Source organism: Pithys albifrons, chromosome 13 (genome assembly GCF_047495875.1).
Source record: "Pithys albifrons albifrons isolate INPA30051 chromosome 13, PitAlb_v1, whole genome shotgun sequence".
Classification (NCBI taxonomy): Eukaryota; Metazoa; Chordata; class Aves; order Passeriformes; family Thamnophilidae; genus Pithys; species Pithys albifrons.
This window is the reverse complement of record NC_092470.1, coordinates 13508487-13527761: the sequence shown is the minus strand read 5'-3', so window position 1 is coordinate 13527761 and position 19275 is coordinate 13508487. Positions and strand designations below refer to the sequence as shown.

At 43.4% G+C, this 19275-nt stretch overlaps 2 long non-coding RNA genes across 4 annotated transcripts in view; one reads left to right on the top strand and one right to left on the bottom strand.

The window, feature by feature from the left end:
* Window positions 1-18365, top strand: part of LOC139678203 (uncharacterized) — a 32469-nt gene extending 14104 nt beyond the window's left edge. For both annotated transcript variants that reach the window (XR_011698982.1, XR_011698983.1), the window contains 6 exons: window positions 4730-4853; window positions 5409-5557; window positions 14949-15049; window positions 16554-16744; window positions 16882-17039; window positions 17144-18365. This is a non-coding gene — a long non-coding RNA (uncharacterized lncRNA). The remainder of the gene's footprint in view (window positions 1-4729; window positions 4854-5408; window positions 5558-14948; window positions 15050-16553; window positions 16745-16881; window positions 17040-17143) is intronic.
* On the bottom strand, window positions 9682-16673 carry LOC139678204 (uncharacterized). Of its 2 annotated transcripts, none has more exons than XR_011698984.1 (3): window positions 16525-16673; window positions 15924-15972; window positions 9682-10033 (listed from the first exon to the last, which is right to left on the bottom strand). It is a non-coding gene; the product is annotated as an uncharacterized lncRNA (long non-coding RNA). The 2 variants fall into 2 exon arrangements; XR_011698985.1 differs by lacking the exon at window positions 9682-10033 and adding an exon at window positions 13881-14253.
* Window positions 18366-19275: the final 910 nt, after the last annotated feature.

Sequence of the window (19275 nt, the reverse complement as noted above, 5' to 3'; positions counted from 1 at the left end):
TATTTCACCTTTAAATACAACCAATCACAAAAATAAGTAAAAAACATGTTTTTGGAGCATTCACGTCACTTTGGCTGAAAGTGCTCAAGATCCACACTAAGCCCGAGATTCATTTGGATTGGGGGACTTTCTCTGTCTAAACATTGTATGTCTTTCCAAGTTGTTTTCCTGAGCTCCATCTTCTGGTTGAGGAGACACCATGGGACTATCAGAGCAAAATGGATTGAATCCATTTATTTCAGATTCAGGCTTAGAATGAGTTAAATCAGTCTTTGCCTCTGGAGATGGGTAACCTGGAGAGCTCCAAAGAGCTGGGGTGAAGTGAGAATATCCCCACCCTTGCTGTCACGGAAGGCTGCTCTGATTCTACAAACAGTTGAGGATATGCTATGGAGCTGTAGCATTTAGACAGGGCAGGGGAGATACACCACTCTGTGCAAGTGAGAATTGTGAAGGGAGCAATGTGGTTTGAAGGGCATCTAAGCGCACAGAGAAGCTGAGGGTATTTAAGTGTCCATACATGGAGTGAGTACCTTTGATACCAGTGTATTACAGTCCTCTTTTTCACATCAAGATGTCAGATGAACTCTAGAAATTTAACAAGGACATTCAGTTCTGAGGCACATTTGTTGACAGATCTTTTATCTTTGACTGCAGTAACTTTCTCTCTCTCTCTCTCTCTCTGGTTCTTAGAACTAATAACAGCAAAGCTAGATAATGCTTATGAAAATACTTTGTACCACTTCCAAGCTGGGCACTGCTCTCCTTCTGGTATGTTTATACTCTAGTCATCCTCCTTCATCATTTCCATGTCCTACCTCATCAGGCAGCAACGTGTCACAGAATTACACATCATGAATTAAACCTCATAACAAGTTGTTCTGAACTGAAAAAGTACAAGAAATACATTTTGGCAAATCATATGAGAAGCAGAGGAGAATAGCAGATGTTTCCAACAGGCAAACATTTCCAGTTTGGCCATGTGTCTGTACTTCAGACCAGTCTCTAGATAACATCCTCCAGCATCATGCCAAGGGGAACAATGGCTCTTTTGATCCCAGTGCTGTCTTGGTATCTGAAAACTCTGGAAGAGCTGACTCATATTCCTTCCAAACTCATCTTTATCCAAAGACACCCAAGAATTTCTATATTCTCTCTCCCTGGCTCTCTATGACTATAATCCAGCACCTGCATTTGAGCCACTGGAGGCAAAGGTCCAGAATATTCACACAGGCAATGGAGTAGTGAGAAGGCGAAAGACAATCTGCCGTGATATGAGGTGGATAATTCCCTATCCATGCCTGAGCAAACACACAGACACTGTGGCAGGGAGCCTGACAGACAGTTAGAGCAGAGCAAAGGGCTTTTATTCACCCAGACATGGCCGCCTTCTATTCCACTTGGAAACAAAAATGTAACCCAGTTATCATTTCTCTGCTCATTCAGTTAATGGGGCTCACGTACAGTGGGTGGATGTACACATGGGGTGCACTGAAATCAGGCAGGTTCACACTGATTCTTTCTCTACATCCAAAAATGCCAGTCCCTGTGCCCATCCTGAGTGACTTGCTTTTCCAGTCCACCATCCCCTTTGGTGGTGGCACCATGAGCCCAGAGCTCAGGCCAAGGGCAGCTCATTTGCCAAGGACTCAGCTGCTGTGCCTGGGCATGGCACCACTGCCTGACTGCAGCCTGGCTTGGACAGTAACAGGGCTTATGTTCCCTTTGAGGGTGCCTTTGCTATCCTTGGATGCTGTCCTGTGAGGGGATGCCATAGCCTTTTAATCCAGGGTAGGAGAGCACCTGCCTCTGAGCAGGGAGACAGCACTGGGGATGGATAGGGAAGAGGGTTGCAATTCTCTCCTTGTCTGGGTAAATCTCCAAGGGTGCAGCCTCAGGCAGCCCCCTGGGGCAGAGGCAGGCAGCCCTGCAGCATCACTCTGAACCATGCTCCACAGGCAGAAAATACTTTGAATGCTTTTCATTTGCTCATTTGCTCTTTTGTTTCATCAAGCCATCAGTGCAGGCAGCCGACCTCTGATGGAGCCTTTCAAGTGATTTCCCCCGCCACTTTCACAAACACGAGTTTATCCCTCCTAGAGAGGTGAACCGGGGATAAGTTTAATATGAAAAGAGAGAGGCGAGGTAATCAAACACCTGCTCCCACTAAAACAAAGCCTTTTCCTCTTCACAGGCTGTTGAGCACTGATGAGGGAAGGCAAAGGCACACACCAGCCCTTGCCCAGCACAAGGTCCAGCCTTTACAGTGGGCAAATCTGGGTCGTAAAGGCAGAAATCTGAACTGCACTGCATGCTCAGGTCTCAGCTCCTCTGCACAGGTTGGAGAAGGTTTTGCAAACATTTTTAGTTGAAAACTGCAGGTGCTTTCCCAGCCACCTGTTCCCATTTTGAGAGGGGAAAGCACAAGTGTTTAAGTGGACAAATTTAAGAAAAATTGCCCTGTTATTCTTGCTGGATAGGCCCTGGGGCTGATCTACACAGGCATTGACCCTCCATATGTCCCACCAACTCTGGCCACACATGGCCATGCTTGGTCTTTTCCCTCAGGGCTTTGTGCTGTGAGTCCTGGGGTCACTGGGCTGTGGTAGACACAGGTCTGTGCTGAGAGCTGGCCTTAGCACCTCCAGCTGGGCAATCCCAAATTCTGACATGGAAAAGCTGGCAGTGTCCAAAAGCTGTTTGCTCCTGGTTGCAAAAGCATAGACAGATGAGTGTGATCCTCCTTGGATCCCACCATCACTCCTGCACCTTCCAGGACTATGCATCTCTGGGTGCACAGCAGATATACCACAACCTAGAAGGACATCGGTAGGGATGGGCAGAGGGAGAGTGACCATATTCCCACCTTTCTCCCTCCAGAGCATTCTTTTTTTCTCTTGCTCCCTTCATAGCATGTATCCCTGGCTCCCCAGCTTCCAGACAAACCCACGAGATGGGCATTTCTTGCTTCCGTGAAGGACTTGTTTCATGCAGGCTCTCAGAAATTCACATGTAGCTACCCTGAGGCTTCAGGTGATTTGGATGCTCCTGGAGAATGATGCTGTACAGTTCTCAGGGGGAAAAAAGGACAGGGCCAGAGGGAAGAAGAAAAACAACCCCCCCACCAAAAGCCAGGAGGATTTCTATACCCCACCTTTGCTGCCTTTCATGTAGCAATGGAACTATGAAAACAGCTAATAGTTTGGCTGATCCTAATACTTCATCAGGTGCCCTTTATCTTCCTGGTGAAAGGCAGCAGAGCCCTCACAAATGTCAGAATATCTTCACTAATATCTCTGGTCACCCCTGAATTTCAGGTGGTTTCTCATTACCTCTAATGGTTGATGTGTAGTAGTGGGAGGGTGATGCAGATGATCCCCATCAGCAATCAGGCATCTCGTATTTCTCTTCTGACACAGTTCTTCATGCAGGATGGTAATTTTCTCTGGCTAGGGCCACAAGCCCCCTGGCCCTTTGGCTGTTGCCTTCATCATGTCTGCAACTTGAAAGAACAACTTTCTGCACATCAGACACCTGTTGGGAGTGACTGCCAGGGAAAGAAGCACATATATCATGTGGAGTCAGTGACATCAGCCCTAGAGAGCTCTTTCCCAGAGCAGGTGCCTAAAAAACCCCATCTTGATGTTGACTGCTCTGAAAGACTTGAGATTCAGAGGCAGGTATTTCAGACAAGCAGCCCAAAACAAATCTGTACAACTCTCTACAGACTGCACCGGTGCTTGAATTGTAACCAGAAGGAAATAGGCTGCCATAATATAGCTGGGCTCAGGGATGTTATACACAATGCTGTTTTATATACTTACCTGCACAGTGAGCACTGTACACCACCCATTGTACTGTTCTCCTTCCAGCCCATATTTCATTACAGGTTTGCCATTTCTCAGTGTGTAGAAATAGGATGTACTGGCACGGTTTAAATGGTGCAAAGAGCACTGTGGAGAGGCACAGTGATAGCTGCGAGGGAAACGAGGAAACAGGGGAGTTCTCCCAAGCAAAGGGCAATATCCAGAAAATGCTGAACTGACAACCTCTGCTGCTGAAACCAAAATGCCCTGGCAGAAAGCCATCACCACACATATATACATATATACAGCAGCCAGCAGCTCTGAAGACAGCACATCTGAAATGCACTCAGCAAATAAAGCCCCAGCTGTGTGGTGCACTGCAGACAGGATAATCCTGCTATTTTACCCATCTGAGGAAAGTTGGGTTTGGATTTTGAAGGCAGCTTGCCATGAATTTCCACCTTGTAAATTCAAAGGCAAATGGCAATATGCTGATGCAGGTCTCACACCTCCCTTGTGTCCAGGATGGTTCAAGATAACTGAGAGGGAAGTCTCCAGGGCTCGTTTCTGGATGCATTGTGGTTTTGCCCTGCTGCAGCATGGTGCAGTGTTCTGTGCCACCCAAAACACTCAATTTTGACCACCAGTCCATCCCACACAAGGGGTGCTCCTGGTGTACTTTCATTTGACACTGGGGCTGGTCTACCCCACCTCATGACGTGGTGTTCAGGGAACTGAGACCTTCTGCTCTCAGTGGGTGCCCTGATGGAATAAAGATTGTGTGAGGCCAGAGAAAAAAATGAGGAGAAAATTGGTTGGAGGTGATTTTGGAGACTTCTTTGCCAGGATTTAATATGTTTTGGATAACTGACAGCTGGCCTTCCATAGTCACAATTTTGTCTCAATTCTTTTTATTTCCTCAGGCAACATTTACCTCTGCTTTTTAAACAAAATACGGTCAGAAGCAGACTATCACAGTGCAGACTGATTGACTGCTTTCAGACAGCTCTCCAAGCCTCCTAAACACTTTAAGCCACCCTCTTCCTGGTGAGTAGCTCCCAGACATTTCAGTATGAATAAGAAAGCAGCTCTGCCAGGAAGCATTAGTGAAAACATGATCATTCACAAGAGTCACTCAGTATTTCTGGACTGAAATTATCCACAGCAATATTTTTATAATTCTGGTTTTAATATCTAGCAGTGGGCACAAGAGTCACTCCTTCAGCTGCATAGATAGCTTTTCTCATTATCTAACACGGTAATAGGTTTTTCCCAGTATTAAGGGCCAGTTAATGATTGGTATTTTGTTTTCTTTATCCTGAAATGAAATTCAACTTTTTAGAGAAAGAATCATATTTATGATTCAGAGTAAAATGTTGTAGACTGTTTTGCATGTAAAGCCAAATCTCATGTACAAATATTAAGGAATAAAAAGACAGAGTTTAGCTAAGATGTTTAAGCTAAGGTAGTGATGGAGCAGAGAGGCTTTTATGGATGAAAACATATATGTGTGGAATATCTAAAAATTTTCAAATCTAGTGAGTAGGAGATAATTTTTGTCCCTTTTTCTTCCATGATATTCAAATCACTGCATCTGGATAGGAAAGAGGACTTTGAGAGGCCAGTTAGCAACAAACCCCAAAATCTCTGGATCTGCTGAACCTGCTATAAATGTGATGAACTCATAAAGAAGAGATCCAGACATGAAGCACTTTGCTGTCAGCCTGGGGAATCCAGTACGACACAGTCCAGTAAGCTCATCCATAGTTGCTCTGCACTTCCCGGTGCTATTCTCATTCCTCATCCAAAGCACAGGAGATTTAGGTTGTAACTAAATCTCAGCATCACAAAAACAAGTTGCCAGGGCTGGTACATGGTCAGTGAGTCTCTGGTACATATAGATACTCACTGCTATATAAGCTTTTTTTCTACTGCCAAAGTCCTCAGCAGCTGCACATGCTGGATTTATCAGAGTTTATGAGATATGGCACCACAGAAATTGGTCTGAGACCGCCAGACTATTTACTACCACTCTACCAGAATAATTCATATGTTTATTCCCCATTCTGAATACATCCAAAACTAAACCTCCCAGTGAAGTTGCACTGATTTAAAGCTAACCATAAATCTGTTGACCCTTGGTAAACCATGCCTTTGCTTTTTCTTTTTGTTTTCTTTTTTTTTTTTAATCTGGTGATGAGAAAAGAAAGCAATTTTCCAACCATATGCCCCAAGCAAATCTCCAGATCCTTTGCATTATGCTGTCCATTCTTTCTCCTGTTTCCCATTTGTTTTTATCTCCCAGAATTTTCTACAGTCTCTCCTGCCATTCCTGAAATTTTCTCTCCCCTAGCCTCTTGCATAGGGAAAGCCAAGGATGGAAACGTGCTGGGTTTACTTGTCCCCTCTAAGCAGGGAGAGCAAACAAAATAAAGCACAGTCCCTACGTGTGCTGTATATCAAAGCCTTTCATCAGTGCACGAGATTCACACACTGTCCTTGACCCAGAGCTCTGCAGGAGGAGGCAACCCCTGGGTGCTGAACTGCTAGCAGAAAATGTTTTATTATGGAGCTGCTATTTTCCCCCTTTGGCAAATAGGGTTGATTTTAGCAAGGGAGAAATTTTTCCCTAGCCTAATGGCTAGATTTTGGAAAGGTTCCCTACTTAGGACAGCCTGAGTCATTTCCAGCTTGTTTTCAGCTCCTATTGTTGTCCCATTAAGCTTTTAAGTAGTTCGATTCCATGAATATAAGCCTGTGTCATCCCACCGGCTTCTCTGTTCCTTCATCCCTTCCAGACTCTTGGCCACTTTCTGCACTTAGGACAAGAAAAGGAATAGGTCTTTGGTAACCAAGGTTTGAAGAAATCTCTGCATTCATTTACTGGTTTATTACAATGGAAAAAAGATGTTCATACTGTGCATGCATTAATGTATTCTGATTAGCCTTGAACAGTGGTAGGAGGAGATAAGATAAGCTCTCAACATCTTTCAGAAGTAAACAGCAAAGTGTTAAATTGGTTTAACAGCTTTTGGATGAGTTTAAATGAGGCGTCTTTTTCTTTAAATGACATATTTGGAAAAAAATTAGCCCTTTGGTTCTTTAATGACACATTCACTTATATCACTTAATGTTGCGTGCTCCTTCTTTTACAGACTTTGCTGTGGAAGTGCTGGCACTGTTGCAATCCAAAGGAAAGAACTACTTCCTTAGCTATTCTGCTGATTAGCTGATTTTAAAAGTGCAGAGTTTCTTCATGAAACTCTCAGCTGGATATGATGGCATCAACAGCAGTCTTTTGTGCAGCTTCTCCAAGAGTAGTGATAATAATGAATTTGGATGGTCCAGAACAAAGAAGTTTTACTCAAACTGTATCATTTTTTTACGGAAAATGGGTCTGATTAAAACACTTCTCCCCACCCACCATGTGTTTTCTCCACAGCTTCGAACATTCTCTGTAGACAGCAGATAAAAGGATTTTGTCCATTTTGTCAACACCAAGCAGTTATCAGTCTGCATTCTGCCTAAATGTCCCATATACCCTGGGGCTGGGCAAGCAGTCCTGCGCTGCTGGAAAATGTATGGAGACATTTGATAATGCCAAAAGAGAAGGTTGGAGGCAGGACTTGGTTTTTTGTCACGGCTGTTCCGTTGTGAGGGTCCCACACCTGGTGAGAAGAGGTTGGTGGGTGGCAGCTCTGGTACTGACTGCTCCTGACTGGCCTGTGATCTTGGGAACAGGCACAGGGACATGCTGCCGCTGGACTGCATCCTGCAGTGTGCAATAAACAAAAGAAACCTCAAAGCCCCATAGACTAATTAGGTCAGAAATGTTGTCCCCTATGTGAGGGAGAACATGTTGGGTTCTGAGAACTGCCAAGGTTACAAAAACCAGATCTCCCACAGGGAGTTACAAAGTCTGAACAAATTTCTCCTCCATCATAATTTTAACAAGAAAGTATCAGTTGGTATTTTTAAGGAATACTGAGGATAGGAGAAAGTAATCCCTTTTTTATTTTTTATTTATTTTGGGGTTATAGATTTATAAAAAAGCAATTGGATAAATTGGATGAATAACTGTATCATCTGTATTTTTCCCTGTTTGCTTTAAAATGTCAATAAGAAGATGGGAGTTTTTTCCATGCCTTTTAGGAGATTATTTCACAGAGATTTTGTACTATTTCTTAGCTCAGACTTTCCTTTCTGTCATTTTTATTTTGCTCTCCTTAGCATCACATTTTTGTACACACACACTAATTCTTTTCTGTCTGCCATATGAGCATAACATTAGTCATTACTCAGTGAAGGTGTGTATGTTTAGTTCATCATCTTTTCTCATAAATCAATCTTTTCAACCCCAAAATCATTTTAGCTGCTCTTTGAATTGTCTGCAATTTGTTTTTTTCCTGGTAATGAGGTGGCCCAGAACTGAATGCTGCATTCACGGCAGGCTGCCACCAAAGTAATGGGAACCAGGATGATTTCCATTATCTGCTGTTTGACACAAACCTTCATGTGAATACGTTGCAAGAAAAGGTCTGTTCTTGCAAATGTAATAGGGCTGGAAAGATATATAATCTTTATGCTCTGCATTTAATGTTGGAGCTTCCAGGCATCTACATTTCCTGGATTACTTTATTTTTCAGTCACGAAGCTTTGCTCATCAAAACAAACAAGCAAAAAAACCTGGGGGAATTTGGCCTTTTGATCCCAGTTCCAGATGTCAGTGTCCAGGTAGCTGAGGACTGAAATATGATCCACTGTCCCCTCATTTGGAAGCATCAGCTTTGCACTCTAGATGAGCTGGTTTGTTATTCATATGAAGGAATGAGTAGATAAAGTAAGAACAAAATCAGAAACTGATTTTCTTAATGTTTCCTCCAGCTCTCCTGACCTGATCACACCAGGCAGACGAGACAAGGATCTCTTTATGTCCGTGCATGGTTTTAGCTACAAGGACTTGAGTAGCCAGGAGGGCTCCAGTGTCCCACAACTGGCACATCACAGGCTACCAGGTGCATCACAGGTCTTCCTTCAAGAAGGTCCTCTTTGCGGCAGAACAACTCATGGAGAAAGACACCCATCCACATTCAAACATTTCCAGTGGTGAGGTCCCACTGCAGTCCTTAACCAAGCAGTACACAATTACTGACTAAATAGTGAGAAATGAGTGCCCTTTGAGCTGGCAGCTGAAGACAGTGATAAGCTGCATCCCCCAGAAATGCATCAGGCCCTTCTTTTGGCAGTGCTTGACCAGCAGAGGACACACTGGATGAAAATTAGTCTTCCTGGTACAAAAGGCAGCACAGATTTTTCTGTAATTCAGGTTTATATAAAAGACAAAGGCCAAAATCAGACACGTAGCAGGTGTGTACCTACCCCACACTCTTCCCCCTGTCTAACATGGTGCTGTCACTGCTTGCCAGGCAAGGACATGCTGTTGGATTGCAGTGAGGGGATGGCACTCATGGTTGCAACACTTATCTGGAAAGCTCAAGGTCTGGCTTTTCGCTTCTGGCCTGGCTTCCTTCTGGCCAGACAGGGAAAAACACCACAGGGCTGAATCCTCCTCCAGGTACTGCCCGAAAGTACCGTTCCACAGTAGCACTTCTGTACCAATGGCTCTGATTAGGAGTGCCAAGGTCCAGGAGGTTATACCCTCTTTACTCCTTAATCTTGCCCTGTGCAGTGTGCACTTCCTTGACTGCACTGGGACATCCAGACAAGGCAGTGAGCTGGTTCACAGGAGGAGATGGGCTCTGACTAGCTCTGCTGCTGAAGGACTCTGGGTGCAGTACCTTAGGGATAACCTCTCAGGGATAATTTCCTGCCTGGAAACTGCTAGACAAAGTCATGTCCTATTTTCTGTGGTGTGTTCTCAGTGAGACTGAGATCAGCAGAGAACTGAAGTTGCAATATATACATAAAAAGTGAGCAACATTCTGGATTTACCTTGGGTCCCTTCACGGAAAGAAGGTTGAACTGAGCCTTGCTCCTGACACCTTGTAGGTCTCAAGCTGCCTTTTGCATTATCCAGAAGTCCTGTTCCTCCTTGTCCAGCTTCTGAAATCCTTCCTCAGCTCCAACTCATCTCAGGTCGCTCAGCTCAAGCCAAGCTCTCAGTTTGAAGCATTTACTGATCCATTTTTATGGTACAGCCGTCACATAAATACAGCACAAAGTTCTCCTTATGGCCATCTGGGGACTTGGTAGCCAGTCTAACAACCCTGTTATTTTGATGTTAAATAGAGCAGTAAGAGTAGAGCAAAAAACCAAAAACTAAAACCCAAACAAAACAAAGAACCCCAACTGTACACAGGATTTCTGAAAATTACTTCCTTCACCCATGTTGCTGGCACGACAACAGTCACTCCCCATCCATCCCTGTTCCTCGCATCAGTGATGGCATAGACCAAAAATCAATAGCAGGAAAGGAGGATCAATGCAAACAGAAATGGCAAGTTTTGTTTTAAAAGATTTTGGCAGAGAGGTTTTAAAAAATGATGCCATCTGTGGTATTTCTCTACATCGACAGCATGTGCTGTGGATAATGCCGGTCCCACATCAATAACATCTGCTAATGCTGCTTTCCGAGCAGTGTAATCAATCCTGCCCAGCAGGCCCCGGGGTAGAAAAGTAAGCTCACAAACTGTGTCTGCCATCTGCACCCCACCCTCCCTCACCCGAAATCTGGCAGCCCTTCCCCAGAGCACCCAGTGAGGCCATTGCTCAAGGCATGGGGCGCTGGGGCTCTGGGCAGGGCAAGTCAGAGAGGGGTTACCCTACAATGATGACAAAACCCACCATTTACTTTGTTTTGAGCTTTTCAGTCTTGAGCAGAACCAGCAGTTTCCCACAAGCATCCAGCTGGCACAATGTGAGTCCTGTGCCATGGCAAACCCCACATGCCACCATGAGGATGGTCATCCAGGGACTCTGGCATGCCATAGGGCAGAGTTGAGCTGTCCAGCTGTCAGTCTTACCCATCATAAAATACCCATTCTTGTGCTAGAACATTTTGTTTGCATTACCTGGGTCTGCAGCAGGAGTGCTGGGAGCGCAGTGCCTTTCACACTGCACAGCAATCCCCACGTTCCCAAATCCAGCCTCTCCAAATATATTTACAAAATATTGCAATTATGGGTGATTCCTTTGAATCTGGTAGTAAATGTCCTTGGACAGTAGCAGGAAGGAGGTGGGGCAGGAGCAGATGCATTTTCTCCTGGGACTGGCTGGGCTTGTAGCCTTCAGCATGCAGCCCTTTAAAGCATCCATAAGGGCTTGTGAAAGTAATGGGGATTACGGTAAGTCAAAGAAAAGTGAGTAAAACACACATATTTGAAAAAAATAAATCCTAATATATGGAGGAACTGGCTTCCTTCTAGTCTCATTTAATATCCCTTTCTACAGAAAAACTGGGCTGAGGTGCTGGGGGAGGTTGAAACCATAAAGTCCTCAATTTGAATGGAACATTTCACCCAAATTAAAAGGAAAGGCTTTTCCCCAGAGTCCGCATGTGTTTGACAAATAGCATAATTTTATGAAAAAGGTTTTAGATTCTTTAGACCTGAAAATAGGGAGTTCACTTTGACATCTATTTTTAGCCAGATTGTGAGCATTTATTGCCTTTTCTCCACATACAGATAAAGCAAATGCTCCCCTCAGAGTTGTTTGCTTTCAATAGCACAGAGCCAAGCAGTTGTTTTAATTAGAAGGTTTTCTATAGACAAGGACATTTTCCTAATACTTTTCCTGCATCAAAACTGAACAGAATGGGAAACTTGGTGCAAAAATTGCTGAGGGTTATCCAAGACAACAAATACAAAATAAAGGGAAGCCTGGCAAGTACCCAACCCAGAGGCAGAGCATCACTGCTGTTCATCAGCACTATCCTAAATGGAAACCTTTGTCAGTCCAGCAAGAAATTCAGTGTTCACAGTGTCACTGAGTCCCTCTGCCTATCTCTGGTAGCAGCATCGTTGCAGTGTTGGTAATGCACAACCTTAACAGTTGTGTCACTGCACAAGCACCATTTTGGCACTTGCAGGAAACTAGCTGGAAAAATGGAGCAAAAAGAAGGAGAATGACATGGTGAGCATAGTTAGATAAAATTTCATTTGTCAAAGGACGGTTGAGGAAAAAGGCTGATGTATTCCAGGCTGTTGTATAGTGCATTACAGAAGCAATCTATTTTTGTTCTGCTATTATGCCATGGAGAATTCAACTCTCTGCAACAGTAGAAGTGATAAAGAAAAAAATTGGCCCTTTTCCTGTAAATTGACTCCAGTACTTTGGGGTGGGTTGTACTTGCTCTCTCTATAGCTGAATGCAAGCCTGTGTATTTTCAAGGGAACAGTGGACGCCAAGGTGCTCTTGAAGATCAAGCGCAAAAACTCAATGACCTGGGACAAGAGAAGAAGTCTTGAAAATAATCAGTCTGAGCTGACATCTGAACTGCAAAGTAAATCAAACACCTGGAGGTTTGAAAAGTTCAAAAGGCTTTAGGAAAGATAAAATCACTTGCCAATGAGCTTCTTATTCACCATCTTGTTGTTTGGGATTTTTTTTTTAATATGAAGAAATATTTCCAGGAAAATGATACAAATTCAATGTCATTGTTTGGAACAAGAAAAGGCCATAATTCTCCATCTGAGAGGATGACTGAATCTTTAGGTGGAGAACATGATGCCTTTGATGACAGCCAAAAGAAGAGCATCTGATGCATTCCATATCAGAGGCACTGCCTTGTATACTGAGGGGTAGCTCTTTTAAGAATGGTCTGGAAATTAAAAACAGCAAAAGCAAGCATTTTCATTCAAGGTATTTGTGTAGTCATATCAGAATCCACCCTAGAGCCACAAATGAAAAAAGAGGTTTACAACACATAGGTTTTTCCCTTCTCCTTTCCATCCCTGGAATGGTTCTCAGCCATAGGCATGGATCCCACTGTATGATGCACTGACTCAGGGTGGCCAAGGGGCTTTATCCTGAAAGATAGGTACAGATGAATCTGTTGTTGCCCAGAAGCTTCAAGATGTACATCCTGGACCTCGGGGAGACATAAAGAACAGCTCTTTATCAAGAAATGCTAGGACAGATTCACTAGTCTCCTCCTGGGGAAGAGATGATGGAGTTTTGTTTTCTGCCAGTAAGGAGGAGAGGAAGCCATCCTAGAAGTCTGACCCTCTTATGTCCATTGGGAGAGTCATTCCCAGCAGTGAGGGTCAGCAGTATCTCTGAACCTGATGCTCTGGGGCTGCACAGGATGAGGTGACCCTTGGAAGGCTTTGGGAAACAAGAAAAACCCCAAAAGCAAAGGAAGAAAAAAGAGAGTAAGAAATCTGAAGGAAGAAAACAAAAAATAGAAAGGGCAAATAGTATGATAACAGAGCATAGGCTGTATCCATCCCCACTGTCTCTGATGGGACAAGAGAAGGGACAGGGGATGAGAATGTGGGAGATGAGTGTGGTGGGAAGGGAGCTGTTGTTGCTCCTCTGACTGAGTGGACCTGCCACGTGTGTCCCCTGGGAGCTGCTGAGCTGGCAGTGGCAGCCTCGTTTCACTGAACAAAGGGGAAAAATCAGGGAAAGCAGCCAAGGAAGGAGAAGCATGGAGGGAGCAAGGCTCTGAAGCAATGAGCAGGGAGAAGACCCACCAGTCCCTGCCTGACCTCTGCTCTTCCCCGAGGCACCCACAAAAGCCACTGCTTCAGTCACACAAGGGTTACAGTGAGGTACCGTGTGGGAAACATCCTCTGCGGAGAAGGATGGTGCTGTTCCCATGATTTATAGAAAGATAAGGTGATTTATAATAAGGAATTATGAATTCCTACACATGTTAACTGGAGCACAAACCTGACATCCACAAGAGCAGAGTGCTTGCTTCAGCTCCATCTCCACACATCCTTTTCCCAGTATTGCCCTGTCAGTGCCTTTGGTAATGTTTAGTATTTATGCAGCACAGGGTTCCAGGAGAGCATTCACATCAGGGCTGCTGCAGCCCATGAGGTGCCATGAGCCCAGCCTCCCACCTCATGCACCTCCATAGTCTTCTGCACTTGTTCCACAAGGCATGCAAGCACCCCAGCAGCCTCCTTCCTATCATTTTCATGATGTTTTTTATTTACTGATGTTGGCAATGTCGGTACTGCAGAGGGGTCAAAATGACTGTGACATTGCTCCCATGACACTCAGCTGGACAGGCCATGGCAAGTGGGAGGTACTTGGAAACACCAACAGCCCTTTGATTCTTCCCATGGGGCATGAGTATCCCAGGGATGGCACAGCTACTTAACTGTCTTGGAGTCCCATTATGATGGTGATGATGGTGATGCTCAGATGCAAGTCCCACACCTTGAGTTTGAAGAACAGGGAGAAACCTCTCCAAAGAGCTGCGACCCATGGTTCTTCATGGACTGAATATTTATTGAGTGTTGATAATTCAATTCTTGTGTGGATGAAAGGGAAAAATAACCAAAAAATGAAGGGTTTTGGAAGAGAGACAGGTTCTCACATTCTGGCCTTCCTGTTAACAGCCTGGAAGATGGTTTAAGTGAGAGCTGCTGGAGCCTGAGGCTGTTTCTTAAATCTCAGGAGATATTTTCAAATATTTTTCCAAGTCAACTGGGTTGTTGCATCCTGATTTACATTGCAGACATTTACATTTCTGCCCCATGTTTTCGAGTTTTTCCTCGCAAACATTGTGTGGAATGAAATCAGGGATTTTTAGCTGCACTAATTTTAATCTAATTTCAGACAGGTTGGTAAGGTAAGGTCAGCATTCTGTCAATGAGAAATTTAATGAAAATGAAGGTCCAGACACCAAAAGGTTATGGAACTGGATAAGGCTTTTTGATTGCTGTCATTACAATTGATAGTTCTATTCAGTCACTTGAAATTTTATTGATATTTTTTTATCCCAAGCACTCCACCTTAAACTTATTTTTCATTTCAAGAAATCGATAGTATGGATCCTTTGACACAAGGCATGCAGCATTCTGCCACAATATGTATTTCATGATGGAAGGAGCTGGGTTTTTTTCTCTGCTCACCTCTTTCATCATGAAAATAAACTGAAAATCTCAGTTGCTTATAAAAATACAAATCTGGGGAAAACTTCCTGCCCTTGATTCTCCGCACTAGATCACCTGTGCTGCTGTGTGCTGTGAAGATGTTTTTCCTGAAGCCCTGCTGCTGGCGGAAGGCAGTTATGAATGTGCGATGAGGTTTGCCTAACAGCTTTGGTAAGTGGAAATTTTTTCTTCTATCTGCTTTTTTGTCTTGCTTTTTTATTTTTTTTCCCCCTCAGTTCTGCTTTCCTGGGCACAGGTGGAAAATCTTGCTTTGCAATTTCATCAGTAGGATGAAAAAACCCAGGTTCTGCATGGGCAAAGGCTCTAGGCTGGAGCTCCAGGCTACATCCCTGCTGTGAAGGCAGATGAACTCTGGGTCGGTGCACAGCATGAGTAAAAACTATGTGGGGCAATGAAGTGTTATCGGTCTATGTGGAGCTGCCTGATGAGATGGGTGAGACTGGAGGTGGGTGAGGAGACTGGCCCACTGGAGACACCAGTTTGTGGACTGTAGGGATCAGTCTCCCTCCCCTCCCTCTCCAAAACCACACCTTCATGCCTGTATCCCACAGCTCTGGGCTGGCCCTTCAACATCCACCCATCCACGCCGTACTGAGACCACGGACAGGCTACATCATCTGAGCTCTGGTGGCTCAGAGCCAGGAAAGTCTGTGGGTTTGGGCAAAATACAAGCAGCAGCAGAAGGTGATACCTAGCCCTGAGTGGCTCTTTGCATTTGATGGACAAAGGACAGATATCCAGTTCCCAACTTTCCCATCATGTCTATGTGCTATATTTTCCTTAGTAAATGTGTAATTTTCAAAGTTTTATCCAGGCTTGCATAACACCCACCGCTTTCCTCTGTTAGGAAGCTCTAGGGAACAGAAAGCAGCAGATGACCCCTCTGGTCAGCTGAGGCCCTTAGAAACACCCTGTACTGCAGATCCAGCCATCCTTTTGACTGATGAATAATTTAATTCTGGGTGTTATGAATCCCTGGCTTTTTATGAGTATAGAAATTTATTACAAGTACAGAAAGTCTTACCTTTATCAATAATTAAAGTTGGTTACACACAATGACTTCATAGAATGATCTGAAATTTAAGTGAAAAAAAGGAGTATTTGTTGTTGTTGGAGTTTTTTTCAGAAAAAAAAAAAAGAGAAAAGAGTGTTGTGGAAGTGATAACAATGTAAGAGCATATAGTGGTGAGTGGACTACATTTTTCTTCTAAGTATCTCTCTGACCTGATGGATTTGTGAGTACAGCTCTGTAATTTTGAGGTAAATTAATTCAATTCAGAGAGAAGAAAGAGAGGAGGAGGGAAGTCTGCCATCAGCATTCACATAGGTGCAACAGGTATAAAAACCCAGTATCCTGCATCCATATCATATTACATCCACCACTAAACCAGAATGCTATTAGCAGTCATGGCACAACAGAGAACAGGAGGGGAGATAAAGAAAGAAAAGAAATCAGGATTGATGTTCTCTTCCTGTATTTGTTATCTTACAGAAACCACCAGCAGAATACAAATCAATCCACCCCATGAACAGGAGGGTGGGATCCTTCGAGACTCTTGTTTTATGGATGAAATAAATTCAGTTCTTGGGGGATGAAAGGCTCTAAAAGTGTAAAAAACTCTCACCTTTTGCATATCTTTTTCCTCCGGTCAAGATCTTCCAGAAAGTGGTGTGAAGGGAAATGCCAACAGTGACCCAGCTAAGGATGGTCAAAATTTTCCCCTTACCAGAAGAAATGTTCCCATAGGTTTCTTCTACTCCTTTCATGGCAATTCCTTTCTGGAGATGAAAGTGAAATAGCACTCAAGGGAACAAGAAGCCAAGGGAAAAAAGATATTTTAGAAGGTAAATGACCTGGGTAGGGAAAAGTCTGTGAGCAAAAGTGGAAAAATGTGTTCCTCATGTTTCACCAGAAATTGACAGCCTGTTTCTTTCCAGTTTGCAGTTTTCTGCCTGAAAACACAAGTTTATATGTTTTACAGACCAAAACAGGAATTGGTACACTATGAAGGAGTCTACATTTTCCTGAGAATGTAAAAACACAGCAAGCACCAGGCTGGCAAAGTGATCCCAAGTCACCACCATCTCTTGTTCTGCACTGGCAGCATTGCAGTTATTTCCCACTTTATACATCACCTTGGTAAGCAAGAGAGATTTCACAGTCTTTAGACTGGGCATAGTAGCAAGAGCTGAAGTTGGACTGAAAAACTACCTAATATACTCTCTTATTTGTATCTCTTGTAGATTAATATGGACATGTCAATCTACAACTTTTCAGGCTTCTGACCCTTGCTGGAATATACTGATTTACAAAGTGGAGTCAAGAAATTGGTTGTTACAATAATATTTCCTCATAAGCACATAGCTCTTAAATTTCCATCACAGCAATTATCCCAGAGGTAGCGGGATTCTTGGAGTTCCAAATACATCATGTCCAGAAAATCAAACCACATTCAAAACCAAAGGGCATTTTTAGATTGGTGATGAAATTCTTAATTATGCCACACCAACTGCAGCAATGCTAGGGAGAGGCAAATTCTCTTACAAATTATGCACATACATCAAAACCACCCTCTGTTTCAGAGACAAATACCCAATCAATCCGATCTATTTTGCCATCTACAGCAGATGCTGCATCAGGCTATTTTATAAGTATAAATTTTAATATGTCTTTCCTCACTACAGTCAGTCAGCTTGTGATTAGCCAGACTTGGGGAGGGAGTTGAATTAATGCAAATAAAGTGAAGCACAGTCAAACAAAACTGATGTAAATCCGATTTTAGAAATAAATGTTTTATTTTCTATATTAATCTTAGCAAAAACTGGAGTGACGATGTAGAAAAAGGTCAACGACAGGAATAAAATTGTTTTATTTTTGGAGTACCAGGCTTCATTTGCAACTGGATAATTTGCCCACATATAATTAAAAGTTGACAGTGGCTGTATGGCAAGCTAGGAGAGGGATTCAAGAAAAAGGCAAAGCTGATTTTGTTTGAGTCTTTCCTAGGACTTTGCTCCTTGGTCCAAGTGATGAATTAAGACAGAGCTGGGATACAATTTACAGCTCTGTCCCCTGGGCAGACTTTTCAGAGAAAGGAGAACAGTGATGGAACAAGCGTAATCCTGATCACTTGGCAAAATGTAACCTGCTTTCAAAACACAGGGGGCAGGGCCACAGACAGGGGTTTAAATAAAACCAGCTTTTGAGAGAGAGATCTACAGCTAAGCTGAAGCTGCAGCCAGTGCCTGGCTGGGTGGGGAAGATGGACCAAACGCAATGGATTCCTCAGGAGAAGTGGATCGAAGTGACCATCATACAGCTCCTCTGGTGCTATGATGTGCACATACAGGAGAGGCAGATAACAGTTGGAGGAAATTCTGTACATTCAATAATCTTCCTTATGGGGATTTGATTTCCTATTACATTGTTCTGAATCGTATTAGAGATAGCACACAGAATAAGGATTGGGCTTCCTCATTCTTTTATGCCTTGGAACGCAGACAGAATGCTGGAAAACAATAAAGCTCCTTTCCTTTTTTTTTTTTTCCTTCCCTCTTTACTTAAAGGAAAAGGTACTTAATAGTAATTTTAAGATTAAGAAAGAAAATGAATATTTAAAAAAGAAACATATTCCTCTTGGGTCACCCTGAAAAGCTGCTTCATTATTGCCTAGAACCAGTGGAAATAAAGCCAGCATGTCATCAAATCCTTAATATAGCATTAGATCTAATTGAATCTTTTGCATCTATTTTTAATGAGCAGCTTGTTTGTTTAATGTGATGGCTACATAATTATGAGTATGAGTTTGTTCTCTACTTGGGACATATTGGTTCTAATGCAATGATATTTAATTACTACCTCTCAAGGAATTATAAGAAACAAGCTACCAAGCTTGAAAATGCAGCAAATTATTCCTTGTTCATTGGACTGAAGAGCCCATACCCCACTACCTGTGAGGTGTCCCCGAGGGGATTGAGCCCTTCATCTTGAGTTTCTCCACCAGCATTTAGCACTGGAGTTGTGTATGGAAACCAGCCCAAAACCAACATATGCAGATGCATTACAGGGTGAGACTTGCCATAAAATGAATTAAAGTCCTCATATTAAATGTGCAGTAGCTTAGTACAGCAATAGTGAGTGATAGCAATGAGGATGCAATCCAGCTGTTGAGGCAGAAACAAGAGCACGCATTGGGAATGCACATCTGTTTTCAAAGAAACAGCATCATCTGTTTTCCTTGCAGACATGTGACCCTATTTCTGCCTACTCCAGAGCTTTAAAAAGCCAGCAAGACTCCTGCTGGGATCTGTCTGTCCCCATTTCTGTCCCCCAGACCTGTGACTCGACATGCTGTCCCTGCCACATGTCACTGCTC